Source organism: Hyla sarda, chromosome 10 (genome assembly GCF_029499605.1).
Source record: "Hyla sarda isolate aHylSar1 chromosome 10, aHylSar1.hap1, whole genome shotgun sequence".
NCBI classification, from domain to species: domain Eukaryota; kingdom Metazoa; phylum Chordata; class Amphibia; order Anura; family Hylidae; genus Hyla; species Hyla sarda.
Window position 1 is genome coordinate 105,842,794 of NC_079198.1, and position 20,600 is coordinate 105,863,393.

The window sequence follows — 20,600 nt, forward strand, 5'->3', positions numbered from 1 at the left end:
ATTTTTATAATTTTTTTTCATTAAAAAATCACACGCAACAAGCGTTCCGTTGTGTAACAATTAGCATTCTGGAAAATTCAATTTTATTACTGATAAAATTATCAGTAAATTAAAAAAAACACTACCCAAGAGTGTTTAATTACCCCATACATTGCACCAGGAGCAGTCAAGATTAGGCCTCAGCAGTACCCAAGAGGCTTTAATAACCCCCCTACCTTTGCACGATCAATTGCGAGATCAAGCAATACCAGGTGTGTTATGCCCTCTGATTTCCGGGGCCGCAGGCGCGCTCCACTGAAAGGATTAGCGTGTCTCTATCTTTCATCGACCGGTGCTGGTAACCCGCTAACTCCCGGAAAGGTAAGCTGCCGCGAAGCAGGTGGTCTCCCCCGGGCACGTTTGGCTTCAGAATTTCCACTACTGCCACACCACGCTGACTGCCAAACGTGCTACCGCCTTGCTGACTCAAGGGCAACCTGCAACTCTCTTCTCCCGATGATGAACCCCCTTCTCCTGAGATCGAGCAATAACATATGTGTTATGCCCTCAGATGTCCGGGGCCGCAGGCGCGCTCCACTGAACGGATTAGGGTGTGTCCATCTTTTTTTGTAGCACCCGCAATCCAAAAATTTTAAATTCCCAGACCCAGGCCCCACCTCTGCGGCATCAGGAACCCATTTATTGCCTGAAGGACAAAGCCTGGAGTTGGCTGATGCACCAGTACACACAGGGCTTCACAGTCCTCCCCAAAATCAACAAAATTGTATAATTTTTTATTTTATTTACAACTTTGTGTAAGCACAAGCGCATATCCAACATTTCAGAAGACTCTATAAGGCAGGACGTTGGAAAGACCCAAAGAATTTCTTCTCAAAAATAATGAACCACATAATTGTTGATTTTTTTTTTTTTTATTGAAATTCCTAGACCCAGGCCCCACCTCAGCTGCATCAGTAACCCATAGATTGCCTGAAAGACACAGGCTGGAGTTGGCTGATGCACGAGTACACACCCGGGCTTCACAATCCACCCCAAAAAAACGCTAATTTTTTTTAAATTGTCTGACAAAATACCTTTTTGTTAAAACAAGCGCATATGCAGCAGTTCAGAAGACTCTATAATGCAGGACGGTGGACCACCCAAAGACATTCTTCTATAATATAATAAACCACACAATATGTTCACATTTTTTTAAATAATTGAAATTCCAAGACCAAGGCCTCTGCTGCATCAGTAACCCATATATAGCCTAACGGACACAGACTGGAGTTGACTGATGTACGAGTACACACTACACACCCATCACCCAGGCTTCACAATCCACCCCCAAAAAAACGCAAATTTCTTTTGAAATTGTCTGACAAAATATTTTTTTGTTAAAACAAGCGCATATACAGCAGTTCAGAAGACTCTATAATGCAGGACGGTGGACCACCCAAAGACATTCTTCTATAATATAATAAACCACACAATATGTTCAAATTTTTTTTAAATAATTGAAATTCCAAGACCAAGGCCCCACCTCTGCTGCATCAGTAACCCATATATTGCCTAACGGACACAGACTGGAGTTGACTTATGCACAAGTACACACTACACACCCATCACCCGGGCTTCACAATCCACCCCAAAAAAACGCAAAATTTTATCGAAATTGTCTGACAAAATACCTTTTTTTTAAAAGAACAAGCGCATATACAGCAGTTCAGAAGACTCTATAATGCAGGATGGTGGACCACCCAAAGACATTCTTCTATAATATAATAAACCACACAATATGTTCAATTTTTTTAAATAATTGAAATTCCAAGAACAAGGCCCCACCTCTGCTGCATCAGTAATAGTGTTGAGCGGCATAGGCCATATTCGAATTCCCGAATATTCGCGAATATATGGACGAATATTCGTCATATATTCGCGAATATTCGCATATTCGTTATGTTCTCGTTTTATTTTCGCATATGCGAAAATTCGCGTATGCGAAAATTAACATGTGTGAATATTAGCATATACAAAATTAGCATACGCGGGAATTCGCATATGCGAAAATTAGCATATGTGAATTTTCGCACATGCGAATTTTCGCACGCCAGTCTCACACAGTAGTATTACAGCCTCTACACCACACAAGCTGGAAGCAGAGAGGGGTGATCACTGTGATGTGTACTGTGAAAAAAAAAAATAAATACGAATATTCGTAATTACGAATATATAGCGCTATATTCGCTATATTCGCGAATTCGCGAATATGCGATATTCGCGAATAATATTCGAATTGCGAATATTCGTGAGAAACACTAATCAGTAACCCATATATTGCCTAACGGACACAGACTGGAGTTGACTGATGCACGAGTACACACTACAAACCCGTCACCCGGGCTTCACAATCCACCCCAAAAAAACGCAATTTTTTTTTAAAATTGTCTGACAAAATACCTTTTGTCAAGCGCATATACAGCAGTTCAGAAGACTCTATAATGCAGGACGGTGGACCACTCAAAGACATTCTTCTATAACATAATAAACCACACAATATGTTCAATTTTTTTAAATAATTGAAATTCCAAGACCAAGGCCCCACCTCTGCTGCATCAGTAACCCATATATTGCCTAACGGACACAGACTGGAATTGACTGATGCACGAGTACACACTACACACCCGTCACCCGGGCTTCACAATCCACCCCAAAAAAACGCAAAATTTTATCGAAATTGTCAGACAAAATACCTTTTTTTTTTTTTAAAACAAGCGCATATACAGCAGTTCAGAAGACTCTATAATGCAGGATGGGTACCACCCAAAGACATTCTTCTCAAAAGTAATAAACCACACAATGTTTGAAATTTGGTTAAAAAAATTATTACATGTGTGTAAGTGCATCTGTCTCCAAAAAATCAGATGGCAAAAGGATTCTATTCTCCAAAAATGATTAAGCAGAGTTAATCCCTCTCTATCTATTTTTTTTTTTCATTAAAAAATCACACGCAACAAGCGTTCCGTTGTGTAACGGTTAGCATTCTGCAAAATTCAATTTTATTACTGATAAAATTACCAGTAAATTTAACAATAACACTACCCAAGAGTGTTTAATTATCCCATATATTGCACCAGGAGCAGTCAGGAGTAGGCCTCAGCAGTACCCAAGAGGCTTTAATAACCCCTTACCTTGCCCGATCAATTGCGAGATCGAGCAATAACAGGTGTGTTATGGCCTGAGATGTCCTGGGCCGCACTAGCGCTCCACTGAACGGATTAGCGTGTCTCTATCTTTTCAAGGACAGGTGCGTGTTGCACGCTGAAACCAGTTCGTAATAGGGATCTGTGATTGCAATTATTTAATCTTAAAACGAGGAATTACCAGTAAGTGAGGGTCATAAGCTGGCTTTATTAAGTCCCTGCCCTTTGTACACACCGCCCGTCGCTATAAGCGATTGGATTAGTTAGTGAGTTGGTTAGTGAGGTCCTCGGATCGGCCCAGGCGGGGTAGGAGAAGGCCCTGGCAGAGCGCTGAGAATTTAACGATCATTGTTGAAATTTGCATTAAGCGGGGGCGGAGCTTGGACGCTGAGCCGGAGGCTGCATGGAGTGAGAGCTCCGGGCTAACTAGGGGCTTTAAAGCGACTGAAAGCGACTTTACACATCGGGACCTTCTCCTCTGACACCCTGAAGGGTGAGGGACTACTGTGGTGCTACTTGCTAGACCGCAAGCGGATTGCGGTGCTGTTGCGGAGACCCGGAGTTCATTCAACGCCTGACCTTGCAGGTACACTAGCACATACCGCCCCGGCCCGAGCCCGCTTTGTCCCCTGCATTCTCAAACCTACGGTCGGAGGCTCCTGTGGAGGGCACTGCTAGCAGGGTTCTCTCCTGGCCCGTGACCGCCATTAGCGCACGGACACAAGTGCATACCAGCCGTCGCCTGGTGCGCGCGACTATACAGGCACGCGAAGGCTCTGGAAGAACCCGGAAGTAAAGTACCAGCGTCCATCTTGGACGCACCGGGCTGTTGTCACGGCGCATGTGAGGACTGAGGCTGCCTACTCCTGGAAGAGCGGAGATTCTGCGGGGCAGCGGGATCGAGCTAACTGACGGGACCCGCTCCGGTCCCTGTGTGGACTCCAAATAACCTCCGATGCCTGGCAAGTGAATAGCTTACTACATACCACAGGGCCCGCGGAATTTTACATCTCTCCAGGGATAATCACTCTATACACTTTACAATCCCTGCATCCATATCTGGACCCCTGTACCCACTTCAAAAGACCTGACATAATTACATGGCCTCACATATAGACATTGCATCTTATGGTCTGTGTTCCTTGGATTGAACAGTGTTTATGTGCTGCAGTACCTCAGCTTCAGGGATCTGACTACCTGAATCTTTACCTCCATCTTCTCACACCTGGCACTGGAGGTGCGTCATACTTGATTTCCTGCCACTCCATTTATGCTTCATCTAAACCCGAACTTAATATACTATATCTGAACTCTAGCTACTACTTACCGTTTGCCTTATATGTTCTGTGGACTATTGGCTCAGTGGGTAAACTGAATATAGCTTACATCTGAAAGCCCTCCTGTGAATCTGAACTCTAGCTACTACTTACCGTTTACCTTATATGTTCTGTGGACTATTGGATAAGTGGGTAAACTGAATATAGCTTACATCTGAAAGCCCTCATGTGAATAATCCGCCAGAATTAGTGCTTGCTGCATATTATCTAGATACACAGTCATACTCGCTCTGTACCTAAGCGGATGAACAACTGTTACGCACCTGACCGCTACCACTTCTATTCTAGTCAATTCTCTAGTGATATGACAAAACACAGATCCAGCCTCACAAACCTGAAACATACTGCAAATTCTCTGAAAGATAATAAACTAACTCCAAAACGGAACTCCGCCTCCTCCTGTAAAGATTTCACAGAAAAAAACATGTCTTCAGACAAAAAGTACAAAGTCAGGAATCACTCTACCATCACCACCAGAAACAAATTTGCTGCACTTGAAGACATACAAGACCAGGATGAAACTTCTCAACCTACTAGCAGCCCAAGATATGCTAACTCATCCCCATCTAATAGTCCTGCAAAACAAAAAACCAAATGGGAGGATGGCCCAGCTACGACATCTTCCCAACAATCTCAGGAAATTGAATTTGAGGACGCTATGAATACTCTAAATACTTCTGAAGAAGCTGCCTCTGAGTCCTTCATCAAAGAGACCATGTTAATGCTTCACAAAGCTTTCAAAAGAGAATTTGCTGCTGCCTCCGCTGAGACTACTAAAAGAGTAGAAGTGGTGGAGGAAAAAATACAACACGTTGAAACTAAAGTGGGGGAATTTGCTGAAGCCCATAACAATTTAGTAGATGACCATACAATTACTAAAAATGAATTGGAGAAACTTCGCATGAAAGTGGCAGATATTGAAGACAGAAATAGACGAAATAACGTCAAGTTCAGAGGCATAAGTGAAGATTATTCAGCAGATATGCTGGAAAAATACATCAAGGACTTCATCAAGACCATGGTCCCTGAAAGCAGTGCTCATGATTTAATTATTGATCGAGTCCACAGATTACCAAAGCCAAGAGGCCTTCCTGACATAATCCCCAGAGATGTCATCGCCAGGATACATTTTTTCCATACTAAAGAAAAATTGATGAAGAACATGAGGAAAAAGGCTCCTGACATTCCGATTCTTTATAAAGACATTCAAGTCTTTGCAGACTTATCGCAGTTCACTCTACAGGCGAGAAAACAGCTTCAGGATGTTACAGCTGCTCTTAGACACAATTCCATCGCCTATAGATGGGGCTTCCCTACCAAGCTTATCATCAACTATGACAGCAAAACTTTCCTGGTGAACTCTGCAGCAGACGGTGAAGAGTTGTTGAAGAAGTGGGGTCTGCCCATGCGCCCCTCCTCTCGATCTGTGACCGAAAACCAGACCTGAACTCTCTCATACTCCCAGTGGTTCGGTAGACCTGTTTAATATTTACAGTCCCCGATGTGACCTAATATTATTCGCCCCTTAACTTTGTATTCTACCACTTAATGTTTTACTTTTTTGTCTTTCATTTTCATATTATGTCAGACTTCCCCCAGTCTGCGCAGAATTAATCCCTCTGCACATTTCATTTATACTCTCTGGTTTACTTTATACTTTGTTTTAATCACTTGTTTCTTCTGTTTAGTTTTGGAACATTATTTGAAAGTAAGATGCTGTAGCTGTTACTGTCTGCTCATTGGATGGGACTCGGACTCCGCCTGCTCCTTCCTATCTAATCTTTTTATACGTGGTAAGTGTTACTCCAACACACTCAAACTGCTCTCAATATGAGCACTAAATTCTGCTCGCATAATGTGCGAGGCTTAAATAGTCCACACAAGAGATCTTTCATGTGGTCGGATTTGAAGAAGGCCTCCATAGATGTTGCGTGTATCCAAGAGACTCACCTGAGAGGTGAAGATTACCCGAACATAACACACAGAAACTACCCCCACATATACTTATCCAACGCACCCTCAAAAAGGGCTGGTGTATTAATAGCGATCAGAGATTCCGTAACATTTGTGGAGCATAAATTCATCACTGATAAGGGAGGAAGATACATAATCTTAATATGTACTATTAATAATGTTCTCTTCACTATAGTCAATACTTACGTACCAAACACAAGACAGATTCATTTTCTGAACTCTTTGTTAAAAAGGACACATAAATATCTTCAGGGCAAGCTAATTATATGCGGAGATATGAACGCGATCAATGATGCGTCCATGGACTCCACTTCAACTTCCCGCTCCGCACCAATCCAACTAAACAAATGGTTGAGAGATAGTGAACTTCTGGATGTGTGGAGGTGCATGCATGATAACGAAAAAGATTTTACATATTATTCGACCCCTCATAATATATATACGAGGATAGACTATTTCCTTACGAATATCTGGTCTATCAGGGATGTTGTTAATTGCACTATTGGTGCAATTTCGTGGTCGGACCATGCGCCTCTGTACATGCACATCAACGTTCCAAATTTTCCCTCTAACGTATATCAGTGGAGAGTGAATTCGTTTGTTATGAATAACCCTAAAAATATAGAATCCTTGCAAGGCGAACTCACTGAGTTTTTCAAAATTAATGAGAATTCGGTATTGGACCCAACAACTTTGTGGTGTGCCCACAAGGCCTTTGCTAGAAGCATTTTGTTGAAATACACTGCCAAAGCAAAACAATTATATAATAAAAATATTTCAGCGACGTTAGAGAACATTAAAAAGTTGGAAGCTGCACATAAATTACAGACCTCCAATTTAAATACTCTACTCTCTCTCAGATCCGAACGTCTGAAACTAGCTAAATTGCTACAAGAAAAATTTGATAAATATACTAGAAACTCAAGAGCATATTACTACCAAAACCTTAACAAACCAACTAATTTAATGGCGAAATTAGCAAAACAGAAACAAACAAAAAGTAAAATTCCTTTCTTGAGTCCTCCAGATGGTTCCCCTAAAATAACGCACCCCCAGAAAATCGCTGATAAAATAAGTGAGTATTACAGTGACCTTTATAATTTAAAGTCTGACCATAACATACTCCCACCCGATATTGTAAAAATACGAGACTATTTACAATCTTGTGACTTGAAAGGTATTTCCTCTGAAGATGCTAGTTTAATTTCCAAACCCTTTACCTTGGATGAAATCCGTAAAACTATAAGCTCCCTAAAGATGAGAAAGTCCCCAGGCCCAGATGGCTTTAATGCAGAATACTACAAGCTGATGTCCCCAGTTCTATTACCACATTTGGTGTCCATGTTTAACAGTGTTCTTCAGGGGAAACATTTCCCTCCTGAAATGGTGAAAGCCACGATCGTTACCCTACCTAAGGTGGGGAAGGTCCTGGATTGGCCCACTAATTTGAGACCCATATCATTGCTGAATGTGGACATCAAGTTATATGCAAAAATCTTGGCCAATAGACTCTCGCAGTTCCTCCCTGAAATCATTAATAAAGATCAGGTAGGCTTTGTGAGGGGGCGACTGGCGGAGAATGGGATCAGGAGGGTGCTGAATTTGATGTCGATTGCGGGTCTTGGTCGGACGCCTTCTCTGCTCCTCTCCTTGGATGCGGAGAAGGCGTTCGATCGGGTGAATTGGCTCTTTGCCAGAGAGACCCTCCGTAGATTTAAAATCCCTGAATCGTTTATTCATGCTATTTGGGCCCTGTATGGGGACCCCTCAGCCTCAATTTATGTAAACAGGATCTTGTCAGCTCCCTTTAAAATCACCAATGGGACTAGACAGGGTTGTCCGCTCTCCCCTCTAATCTTTGTTATGGTTATGGAAACGTTAGCTTCAAAAATCAGAGAGGATTCCCGTTTTGAGGGGATTTCAGTGGGTAAATCACAACACAAAATCAGCCTTTATGCGGACGACGTCTTACTCTTACTGACGAACCCACTGGGTTCTTTATCTGCAGTCAGATCTCACATTCAGGTTTTTGGTAGTCTCACTTACTATAAAATTAATGAATCAAAATCTCTCCTCCTTAACATTAACCTCCCGGATCAAATTGTTACACAGATCTCTTCTAGATTTCCGTATAGATGGGCTTCGTCTTCCATCCCTTACTTGGGCATAAATATCACCAAATCCCATCACACCTTAATAGATGCCAATTTCCCCACATTTACCAACTCACTACAACTAGAATTAAACAATACCTTTCATAAATACTGGAGTTGGCTTTGGCGTAAGGTGCTATTTAAAATGCTCTACCTACCTAAAATTCTATACCTTTTCAGAACTATCCCTATAAATATTCCTAAAAAATACATCACGAAACTGCAGTCACTGATATCCAAATTAATTTGGGGAGGGAGTCGACCCAGAATAGCAGCAAAAATTCTCCAAAGATCATCAGCTAATGGGGGTTCTGGTGTTCCCAACTTATTAGCTTATAGAGCAGCCATAGTGATCAAACAGTCTTTGAGAGGCAGAACTGAGGCTGATGTTAGGCCTGTCTGGGCAGACATTGAGTCTTTACATTCGAATATCTCAAACTGGAGCAATCTTTGGCTTAATTCATGTAGATCCAGTGCCTTGATTAGACCTATCCTGCCAACTACTAAACACTCCTTACAGATGTGGCACGACGCCTTAAATGTAACAGATTCAAATCTTATATTTACCACACGCAGAATCCCCTTTGTGTCATTATGCCATTACATCAAAAATATCTCTTTGGATGTGTGGACTGATCTAGGAGTTGCATATATTGGAGATGTTCTGGAGGGAACCTCTATCAAATCCTTTGAGAAGCTCCAAGAATTATTTGCAATTCCGGACTCAGAGAAGGCCACATACGATAAATTAACTTCACACATGAGGAAGTTTGCCGGTTCCACGTGTAAAGTTCCACAGTGTCTTTCAGACTTGATAGATTCTGTTTCCACTGGACAGAAACCGGGCTTAGGTACATTGTATCCCTTCTTCAATAATGACTCTTACACTTCTAAAACGAAATATATGTTAAAATGGGAAGAAGAGCTAGGGAGAATGTTTCCGACCTCAATGTGGATGAAGGCCCTCCATATAGGCAAATGCTTTTCCAGATGCTCCGGACACGGCGAACAGCTGGAAAAATTGTACTACCGGTGGTATTTCACACCAAAGAAGTTAGCGACTTTGTACACAGATCAAGATCCTAACTGTTGGAGAGGTTGTGGGATGGTTGGGTCGCTATCACACATTTTCTGGAAATGCCCAAAACTAACCAAAATTAAAGACGACCTGCTGTCCCTTCTACAAACCCTTTCCCCCACAATTTATATAATCCCCATTGAGCTAGCTCTCCTCATGATAGGGATAGATGGATTTACTGACAGTATTAGAGTCCCGATCTGCCATATCCTTCACAACTTTAGATTATTGGTTACTAGAAAATGGAGATCACAGGAGGTCCCCACTATTGCTGAAATTATACATATGGTGAAATATAACTTACTCTTTGAGGAAGTGTTAGCTAGGCAAGAAAACAAATTGAATACCTTTAAGAAACAATGGGATGTTTGGACATGCCAATTTGATCACACTTGACCTTTCCTCTATACTACATTGACATTACCAACACGTTACTTAAATTATGTAATGAGTCTCTTCATCTGCTATAACCGACCACACACTCTATTGGGAGCGGAGCGGAGTCCGAAGATGTCCACGGCTTTAGAGGGTTGAGGGTAAGATGCTTGTACATGCATATATTGAATTCTTTAACACCCCCCTTTGGAGCTGTTATTGTATCCACACACTTAACAAATACTGAAATCAAAAGGCTACTACTGCTACCTCTGTCATATTTGTTCCTTTGTTTGTTATATTGTTAACTTCTAAGACATGTTCTAAATGCCGACTTATGAACACCGTATTCAATGTGTTTGATTGTTTACATGTTCACTTCTTGAAATTATAATAAAAAACAATTGAAAAGAAATTTGCATTAAGCACGTATTTAGCTACTGCTAAACATCCATAAATTTAAGGCCCAAGGCCAGAGGCACCAGGGAGGCAAGTAGTTCCTGAAAGACACAGAATGAGTCTGGAGCATGCATTTGCAGTACCCAAGAGGTTTTCATAACCCCTTACATTTAAATATCAATGTTTACATTTGCATTAAGCATGTATTTAGCTACTGCTAAACTTCAAAAAATTATAGGCCCGAAGCCAGAAGCTTCAGTTTTCCCCATATTAGGAGCATAGTTGTCCCCCAGATTAGGCAGCATAGATGTCCTCCAGATTAGGACCATAGTTGTCCCCCAGATTAGGCAGCATAGATGTCACCCAGATTAGGAGCATACTTGTCCCTCAGATTAGGAAGCATAGTTGTCCCCCAGATTAGGCAGCATAGTTGTCCCCCAATCAGCGCGGGCCGGTCAGAGCCAATCAAAGGGGCGTATGTGTCAAGCGGGCTGTACAATCCCCAGGTCTGCCCCAGAGGGTTTCATAACCAACCACAATAGAGAAAATTTTGTTGTAGGAGCATGGTCAATCTACTCAGACCCATCTGTCATTGGTGGCTGGAAATCCTGGCTGATCCATCCCTGACTCATCTTGACAAACGTCAGTCTCTCCACATTTTTAGTGGACAGACGAGTTCGCCTTGGGGTGACTATGGCCCCGGCCGGACTAAACACCCGCTCTGATGGCACACTACTGGCCGGGCAGGACAGCTTTTCCAGGGCAAACTCCGCTAGTTGCGGCCATAAATTGAGTTTGGCTGCCCAGAAGTCAAGCGGATCTTCAACGGTTGTTGCAGGGTCATGTTGAGGTAAGCCATCACCTGCTGGTTCAGGTCCTGCTCCATGTCCACCTGCTACTGATGAGTAGCTTCACTATGCCGCTGAAGGAAGCTACTCATCAGCAACTGTAGACTCAGGCTGCTGCTGATTGAGCCGGTACTGCTCCTGCCACCCCTCCCCTCCCCAGCAGCCGTGGCAGTGGAAGGTGAGCGCAGAGGGCCCCCCGAGTCAGACCTGCGAGTGGATGGACCATGTGGCCGATAGGCATCGGCCAACCGACTACGTAGAAGCTCCCTGAAGTAGGTCAGTTTATCCTCCCTCTCAGTAGGTGTAAAAAAGGCCCCCATTCTGGGCCGGTAGCGAGGGTCTAATAAGGTGGAGATCCAGAAGTCATCGCGCTGACAAATTTTGACAATTCGGGGGTCACTACGCAAGCAACTCAGCATGCATCGTGCCATTTGTGACAGTGACTCACTGGGACTACCTGCCTCCATCTCCACTGCATACTGCCACGGTGTGTCTGGGTCCTCTGTCTCACCTCCCTCGTAATAACCCTCCAGCTCCTCTGGCTGCTCCTGCTCCTCCCCTCCTGTCCAATGACCAGAAACACCGGCCATCTCATCCACCGTAAACTGTACTCCGCTCTGCCCCTCATCATCCTCCTCCAGTTCATCCCCCACAGGACTCATGTAGCCTTCTGATGTAGGCGCAACATCTCCATTGCAGTGACCAGCCATGTTTTCAATAATTTTTTAGAGTAAATGTAGGAGTGGAATTACGTCGCTCATGGCGTAATTCGAGCGACTAACAAAAAATGTGGCTTCCTCAAAGGGCCTCAGCAAACGGCAGGTGTCACGTATGAGCTGCCACTCGTTCACATTGAAGTTACACAGGGGAGTACTCCTATCTGCTTGTATCATCAAAAAATCTGTGATGACTTTTCTTTATTTGTATAGTCTGTCCAACATATGGAGGGTGGAATTCCAACGTGTCGCAACGTCACAAATGAGACTATGTTGTGGGATACCGTTCTGACGCTGCAACTCAAGCAAAGTGTGCTTGGTGGTGTACGAGTGGCTGAAGTGCATGCACAGTTTCCTTGCCATTGTCAGGACGTCTTGCAAATGGGGTGAAGACTTGATGAACTTCTTGACAACCAGATTCAACACGTGTGCCATGCAGGGCGAATGGTTCACACTTCCTTGTCGCAGCGCGGCCACAATGTTCTTCCCATTGTCGGTCACCATGGTTCCCATTTCCAGATTTCGTGGAGTAAGCCATACTCGGATTTCTTCCCTAATGAACTTCAGCAGTTCCTCCCCTGTGTGACTCCGTCCGCCAAGGCAAACCATGTGAAGGACGGCTTGACACCGCTGTGCCCTACACACGTGGTATGATGAAGGGCCACCAGATTTGGATGCGCAGTGGAGGCCGAGGACACGGGGGAGGAGGAGGCGCACACTGTAAAAGGACCAACTGCCTGGGAGCGAGAGCGTGGAGGAGGAAGCGGTGTGACCTGTCCAAGTTGCTGCTGTGGCTGTGCAGGAACAACATTTACCCAGTGGGCCGTAAAAGACATGTATTGTCCCTGCCCGTAGTTACAGCTCCACACATCGGCGCTGCCGTGCACTTTTGAACACACCGACAGGCTCAAGGACTGGCTCACCTTCTCTCGTACAAACTTATGCAGGGCTGGTACTGCCTTCTTCGCAAACAAATGACGGCTTGGGACTCTCCACCTCGGCTCGGCACAAGCCATCAATTCCCTGAAAGCTGCAGAGTCCACCAGTTGGAAAGGGAGGGACTGCAACACCAGCAACTTGGACAGGAGCACATTCAACTTCTGTGCCGTTGGATGAGTGGGCGCATACTGTTGTCTCTTGGACATGGCTTCGCCGATCGATTGTTGGCGGAATGGCTGACTACAAGCGGAGGAAGCAGGAGCACAAGAAGGATGGTTTGACACAATGCTCCCTTCGGCTGAGGTGGTGGAGCCTTGGCTGGATGACGGAGGGAGCGGATGGCCACTGGGTGATGCGGCAGGTTGGACCACTACCTCGGAGCCACGGTTATCCCAGGCCGCTTTATGGTGGCGAATCATGTGTTGACGCAGGGCCGTGGTGCCGAGATTGGGACCCTGGCCACGCTTCACTTTCTGCCCACCGACTCTTGACTGGGGTTGTCACATGTTGCTTGTGATGATGGGGATGAGTGTGCAAACCAATTGACGAGGAGAGATGGGTCGACGACACGACCGCTGGGTGTTAACGGGATCTCAGGCCTATTGCTGCGACTCCTGCTGCCACTCGCCCCAAGTCTGCTGCTAACTCTGCCAGACGTATGTAGGCCTCTGCCCCTTCTCTGCGCACGTCCTGGCACTTCCCTGCCTGACAACCTTTTTTTTTTTTTTTTTTTTTTTTACTTTTTTTTTTCCTTTATTTTAATAATAAAAAATTTACAAAAGTACAATTCAGATATAACAACGTCGCCAATCAAAAAAAGACAAAAGACAAAAAGGCCAAATAGCCATTCTTATACTTGTTTACATCTGAGAAGTATACCTAATCATTATTAACACCCCACCCCCACCCCACCTACTGGCACCGAGAAGAGGAAAGAGGAAAGAGGAAGAAAAAGAGAAGAAAATTTTTTTTTTTTTTAAAAAGGGATTCTCTTTTCTTTTTGTTTTTATAAACAGTTGTCTATGTTTAAGTCTACCATACATTCCAAATTTTTCTACATTCTCTTTGTCCCTTCTTACTCCTCATCCATCTGAACTCCTTATTTTTCATGATTTTTAACCCTTCCTTCCATTCCTCTATCTGCAATTCTTTAGGGGATATCCAATTCCTTAGTATGGTCAGTCTGGCGAAGAATAAAATCCGATGTAGCAGGCGCTCAAATTTCCCCATATTACCAATGGCTCCCAGCAGTATAAACTCTATCATACGAGGTACCTTCACAGGGATTTTACTTTCTATCTCTTTTATTACAGATTCCCAGAGCACAGATATCTTCTCACACGACCAGAAGCTATGTAAATAATCCGCTTCTTCCAAACCACATTTAACACAGTGTGACGTCATTTTCACCCCTATCCTATATAAATGAAGCGCGGAATAGTGGGTCCTGTGTAGTATCTTAAATTGTGTGATTTTATGTTCCATATTACGAGAAACCTTACTTATATTTTGGGCCATAGTGTCCCAATCATCTTCAGACACAGTACCCACTATCCCGGACCATTTTTCCTTAATTCTATCGGTCCCCCTTACTCCAATAACCTTATTTAATTTCTTATACAAAATTGATATTCCTTTTTTTTTAAAGTGCTCTATTTGGATTACTTCTATCAAATTGTGTTTCTGTGCTACATATATCTCCTTATCTATCGTGTTATGGACTGCATGACTAACTTGCCAATAGTACAGCCAATCATTATCGCTAATATCATACCCCCTTTTTATGTGCTCAAATGAGAAAAGTTGTCCTTTATCAAATATTTGTTCCAATCGTTTTATACCCTTACTATCCCAAAAAGTTGACTCACAATCCACCAATTCTTTAAATTTGTTATTACCCCATAAGGGTGTGAACCCAAAACTATTTTCTATATGTAATTCTTCCTTCAATCTTTCCCATATTTTTCTGTATTTATGCAGTAGCATCGTGTTATTTGAACCGCTCTCCTCATACTCATCTAATTCCAACACCTCATATATGTTCTCTTTCTCCTTATCTACTACAATCTTCTCCAGATATCTAGAATTCCTCCAATTCACGACTCGTACCAACTGCGCGGCCAAATAATAAACAAGAAAGTTGGGCATGTCCAATCCCCCCCTATCTCCAGAGGCCATAAAATATCTGTACTTCAGACGGACCCTTTTTCTTCCCCATAACAATCTGCCCAATATCACTTCTATCTTCCGGAACCAGCACTTGCCGATCCACATTGGCGAGGCACTAAGAAAAAAAAGGATCTGTGGGAGGACCACCATCTTTACTATCGCCATCCTTTCTGACATAGAGAAAGGCATTCTAATCCATACTTCTACTCTCTTCGCTAGACTATTTAATAGGGGGCGTATATTGTTAATCACAAACCTATCATTTGTGGCTGCTATTTTTACTCCCAGATAGGGGAAACATTCGTTTTTTTTTAGCACGGATAGTCTTCCCACCATCTCCCCCATATCTTCATCCAGGGGGAGCATAGTAGATTTACTCCAGTCTATCTCCAACCCAGATAAAGGGGCAAATACCTCGAACAGCTTAATGATACGATGTATTTTTTCTTGTGGATTAGTTACAAAAAGGAGGATATCATCTGCAAATAATAAGATCTTACTTATTTCTCCATTTACTCCAAATCCCTCATAGACATTGTTATCTCTTATCCAGGCCGCTAGGGGTTCAATATAAATTAAAAATAAAGAGGGTGAGAGGGGGCAGCCCTGCCTTGTTCCTCTACTTAGTTTGAATGGGTAGGAGGGAATTCTATCCACAACTACACTTGCCTCCGGATTAGTATACAATAACTGAATATAACTCAAGAATCTCCGGCCCACCCCCACCCTCTTCAAAACTTCCTAGAGGTATCCCCACTCAACCCTGTCAAAAGCTTTAGTAGCGTCCAGTGACAGGATAGAGCGGGGGCCCCAGGATCCACTCTGGATTGCCTCATACACCAGGTGGATATTGTCATGGACCGTTCTTCCTGACCTGAATCCTCCCTGGTCTCTCCCCACCACTACCTCCACCACTTTATCTAATCTCCTTGCCAATACTTTCGCTATTATCTTTATATCCGTATTAAGCAAGGAGATAGGGCGATATGAGCCCAAATCCAAAGGATCTTTATCTTTTTTCTTAATGAGTCTAATATTAGCCTCACACATTGATTTAGGGAGAACCCCCCCCCCCCCCCCCTCCAGGATTCATTAATGATACCCAGCAGTTTTGGAAGTAGCAAGGTTGAATATATCCTATATATCTGAAATGGAATGCCGTCGGACCCGGGGGATATATTCCCTTGAATTGATGCCAATGCCTCCTCCAATTCCTGGAGGGAGATTGGGTCATCCAAGGAATCCCTGACATCCTCTGTCAGACTTGGAATATTAATTCCCCTCAAAAATTCCACTACGTCAGCCCTATTAATATTACTACTTATATAGAGACTGGAGAAAAAAGAGCTAACCATTTGGGCTATTTCTTCTCTTTCTGTGGTTATGCTGCCATCCTCCCTCCTCAGAGCCATAATACCACATTCCTCACCTTGATTTTTAAGTAATCTTGACAATGTCTTATTTGGTTTCCCTTTTTCAAAAAAGTTAAATTGCCCACCAAAGAATAGTTTATTTTGTGCCTTTTTAAGTAGATATTCTTTATATTCCTCTTGAGCTGCCTTCAATTCTAACAGCCGTTCACCCCCACTATCCTCTTCTATCCCTGCTTCTAATGTTGCCACTTTACTATTCAGTGTTGATTCTTCCTGTAAAAATTCCTTTTTCTTTTTATTAATTCACCCTATGTATAGGCCCCTCAAATATGCCTTCATGGTATCCCATTCTACCTGAGGGTTTGCTGACTTATAATTAATCTCCCAGAATGCTGCCTGACATACTTAGTGCGTTTATGAGGGTATAGAACAGCAGCAGGTGATTACTTACGGCTGTCCTTTCAAAGTATATAGGCCCTAGACAGAATAACAGTTACTAAATAGTACACTCCTTTGTTGTATGTATGCCCTTTGCAATGATGAGCGCACTGTTAAGCGTATTTATACGCAGAAAAAACTCTTTTTTTGTTGTATACACCAGCCAGTGTATACTAATGTGTGGAATACCACTGAATTTAGCACCGAGACAGAAATACAGGTACTAAATAGTACACTACTTGGTTGTATGTAGGCCCTTTGCAATGATGAGTGCACTGTTAAGCGTATTTGTACTAGTGTTGCTCGCGAATATTCGCAATGCGAATTTTATTCGCGAATATTCGCGAATATAGCACTATATATTCGTAATTACAAATATTCCTTTTTTTTTTCTTCACAGTACACATCACAGTGATCACCCTCTCTGCTTCCAGCTTGTGTGGTGTAAAGAAGGCTCTAATACTACTGTGTGAGACTGGCGTGCGAATTTTCGCATATGCGAATTTCCGCTTATGATCATTTTTGTATATGCAAATTTTTAAAACGTGAATATTATGAATAGTGTTGAGCAGCATAGGCCATATTCGAATTTGCGATATTTCGCGAATATATGGACGAATATTCGTCATATATTCGCTAAATTCGCATATTCGTAATATTTGCGTTTATTTTCGCATATGCGAAAATGTGCATGAGCGATAATTCGCATATGAGAAAAATTAGCATATGCGAAAATTAACATAAACGAAGATTCGCATATGCGAACATTCACGTATACGAATTTTCGCCTATGCGAAAATTCGTGCGCCAGTCTCACACAGTAGTATTAGAGCCTTCTTTACACCATACAAGCTGGAAGCAGAGAGGGATGATCACTGTGATGTGTACTGTGAAAAAAAAAAAAGAATATTGGTAATTGCGAATATATAGTGCTATATTCGCGAATATGCGATATCCGCGAATAAAATTCACTTTGTGAATATTCGCGAGCAACACTACTGACGAAGCATTTCCTCCCAGACTTGAAAGTCTTTGAGTACAGCATCGACAAGGCTCACAGAGTGGCTAAACCCAAGACCTTGCAGGATGACGTCCCCCGGGATGTTTGGCGCACTTTACCTTTTTTAGAACCAAGGACTTACTTTTGCAAGTATCCAGAAAGCATAAATCACTTCCAGATCCCTATGCGGGTATTCAACTTTTTGTGGACTTGTCCGCTGCCACCTTGCAGGCGAGAAGAAACCTTCATCCATTGACACTGGAACTTCGACAACTTGGAGTGCCTTACAGGTGGGGGTTCCCCACGAAATTGCTTGTTCAAAGCAACAATAAGATGCACGTCTTCTGCTTCCTAGATGATGGCTTCTCAGCACTGAAGGAATGGAACACCCAGTCCCCGGAATATCGAGACTCACCTTCCCGAGACCCCCAGACACACTCCTCTGCTGACGTGCCCTGAACTTTCGCTATGCTGATTCTCCCGAATTGCAAGTAGCATTAGTGCTGTTTATTGAGTTTATGACATTTATCCGATTTTTGCTACCTTTTTTTTCCACGCTCCCGAACCTGGTAGAGTGAATGTTGTATTTCACCTTTTGCCACATATAGTTCTTAAGCCTGAGTACCTGTGTGCTGGGCGCGAGACCTGTTTTTTCATTTACCAATATTAGTTCTTCTTTTTTTTTGCCTTTTTATTTCTTTTGTTTTTGCCATTTTTAGTTACTTAGTAGTGTTGAGCGGCATAGGCCATATTCGAATTTGCGAATATTCGCTAATATATGGATGAATATTCGTCATATATTCGCTAAATTCGCATATTCGTAATATTCTTGTTTTACTTTCGCATATGCGAAACTTCGCGCATGCGAAAATTACCATATGCGAAAATTAGCATATACAAAAAATAACATAAGCGAAAATTCGCATAAGCGAAAATTAGCATATGCAAATTTTCGTATATGCGAAAATTCGCACGCCGGTCTCACACAGTAGTATTAGAGCCTTCTTTATACCACACAAGCTGGAAGCAGAGAGGGATGATCACTGTGATGTGTACTGTGAAAAAAAAAAAACGAATATTCGTAATTACGAATATATAGTGCTATATTTGCGAATATTCGCGAATTCACGAATATGCGATATTGGCGAATAAAATTCGCATTGCGACACTAATTATGAATATGCGCATTTAGCGAATATATGACGAATATTCGTCCATATATTCGCGAAATATCGCGAATTCGAATATGGCCTATGCCGCTCAACACTAGTCAGTATGTCAACCCCCAGTGCAATGACAGAATGCGGCGATCTGCTATGCACCATGAACTCTCACAATCTACTGGAAGTTACAGACTAGCCCAACATTTACAGCATAAACAACCTGTTTTTATAAATGAAATGAAAATGTATAAATCAGACCTTTCCAGATCACTCATATGTACATACTATTTTCCAGTAGGTATTGGAAGCTAAAAGATTTATGTTACACTAGCACCACCCTGTGGAACATTTTAGGTATTGCTTTCTCTTCTATAGAAAATATTTTGCGTAAATGACTTTATTGATTGCTTCTTACTTGCTAAAGAAATATTTTTTTTTAAATATTGTATTTCCATCCATTCAGTGCGACACTGTAACAAACACAGTGTCGCACTAAAGGGGCGTGGCTTGTATAGCGAGGATGCTGAAAGCCAGTTCTAGGGGTCACATGATCTCTGCCTGTGTTGTGGGGGGGGGGGGGGGGTTGGGGAGGCAGAGGATGGAAGGTTTTTATTCACTTCCTGCTTGTTGCAGTATATTCCCACAGGAAAAATGGTCCATAATTTTTGCTATCCGGTGTACCCCTTTAAATGTAATGCATGTGGGGGGGGGGGTAACTATTTAGGAATACTGGTACAGCTAATAAAAATTGCATAACAACAGAACAGTGTTTCCCAAACAGGGTGCCTCCAGCTGTTGCAAAACTACAACTCCCAGCATGCCCAGACAGCCTTCGGCTGTCTGGGCATGCTGGGAGTTGTAGTTTTGCAACAACTGGATGCACTCTGCTTGGGAAACACTGCAACAGAAAATACATATCTTCAGTACATAAACAAGACAAATAATGGAGTGGACAGGAACCATCAGCACAAAATCATATGTCACAACTAGAGATGAGCGAACATACAGTAAATTCGATTCGTCACAAACTTCTCGGCTCGGCAGTTGATGACTTTTACTGCATAAATTAGTTCAGCTTTCAGGTGCTCTGGTGGGCTGTAGACTCTTTCCTAGGACTGTATCCACCTTTTCCAGCCCACCGGAGCACCTGAAAGCTGAACTAATTTATGCAGGAAAAGTAATCAACTGCTGAGCCGAGAAGTTCGTGACGAATCGAATTTACTGTAAGTTCGCTCATCTCTAGTCACAACAGCCAGAAAAAAAAAGAAAAAAAAACATAACTTTATTGATTAATAGTGTAAAATAGTATACCAGTAGAACACAATACAGTAGAAATATTACAGAATATACCTAATGTACTAATTGTAGCTAATGCATTGTATAGTATAAAAGTACAATGTATTGCACAATAAGCATATGGTAAATATCATATTCTTCTGATTACGATGGACATACA

General features: G+C 42.6%; 1 protein-coding gene across 1 annotated transcript in view; it reads left to right on the top strand.

The window, feature by feature from the left end:
• The window catches only part of ANKRD65 (ankyrin repeat domain 65), a 104,447-nt gene that overhangs the window by 32,842 nt on the left and 51,005 nt on the right, over positions 1–20,600 (top strand). The window contains exon 2 of the mRNA XM_056542533.1: positions 6,208–6,312. The gene's annotated coding sequence lies outside the window, so the exon portion shown is untranslated. The remainder of the gene's footprint in view (positions 1–6,207; positions 6,313–20,600) is intronic.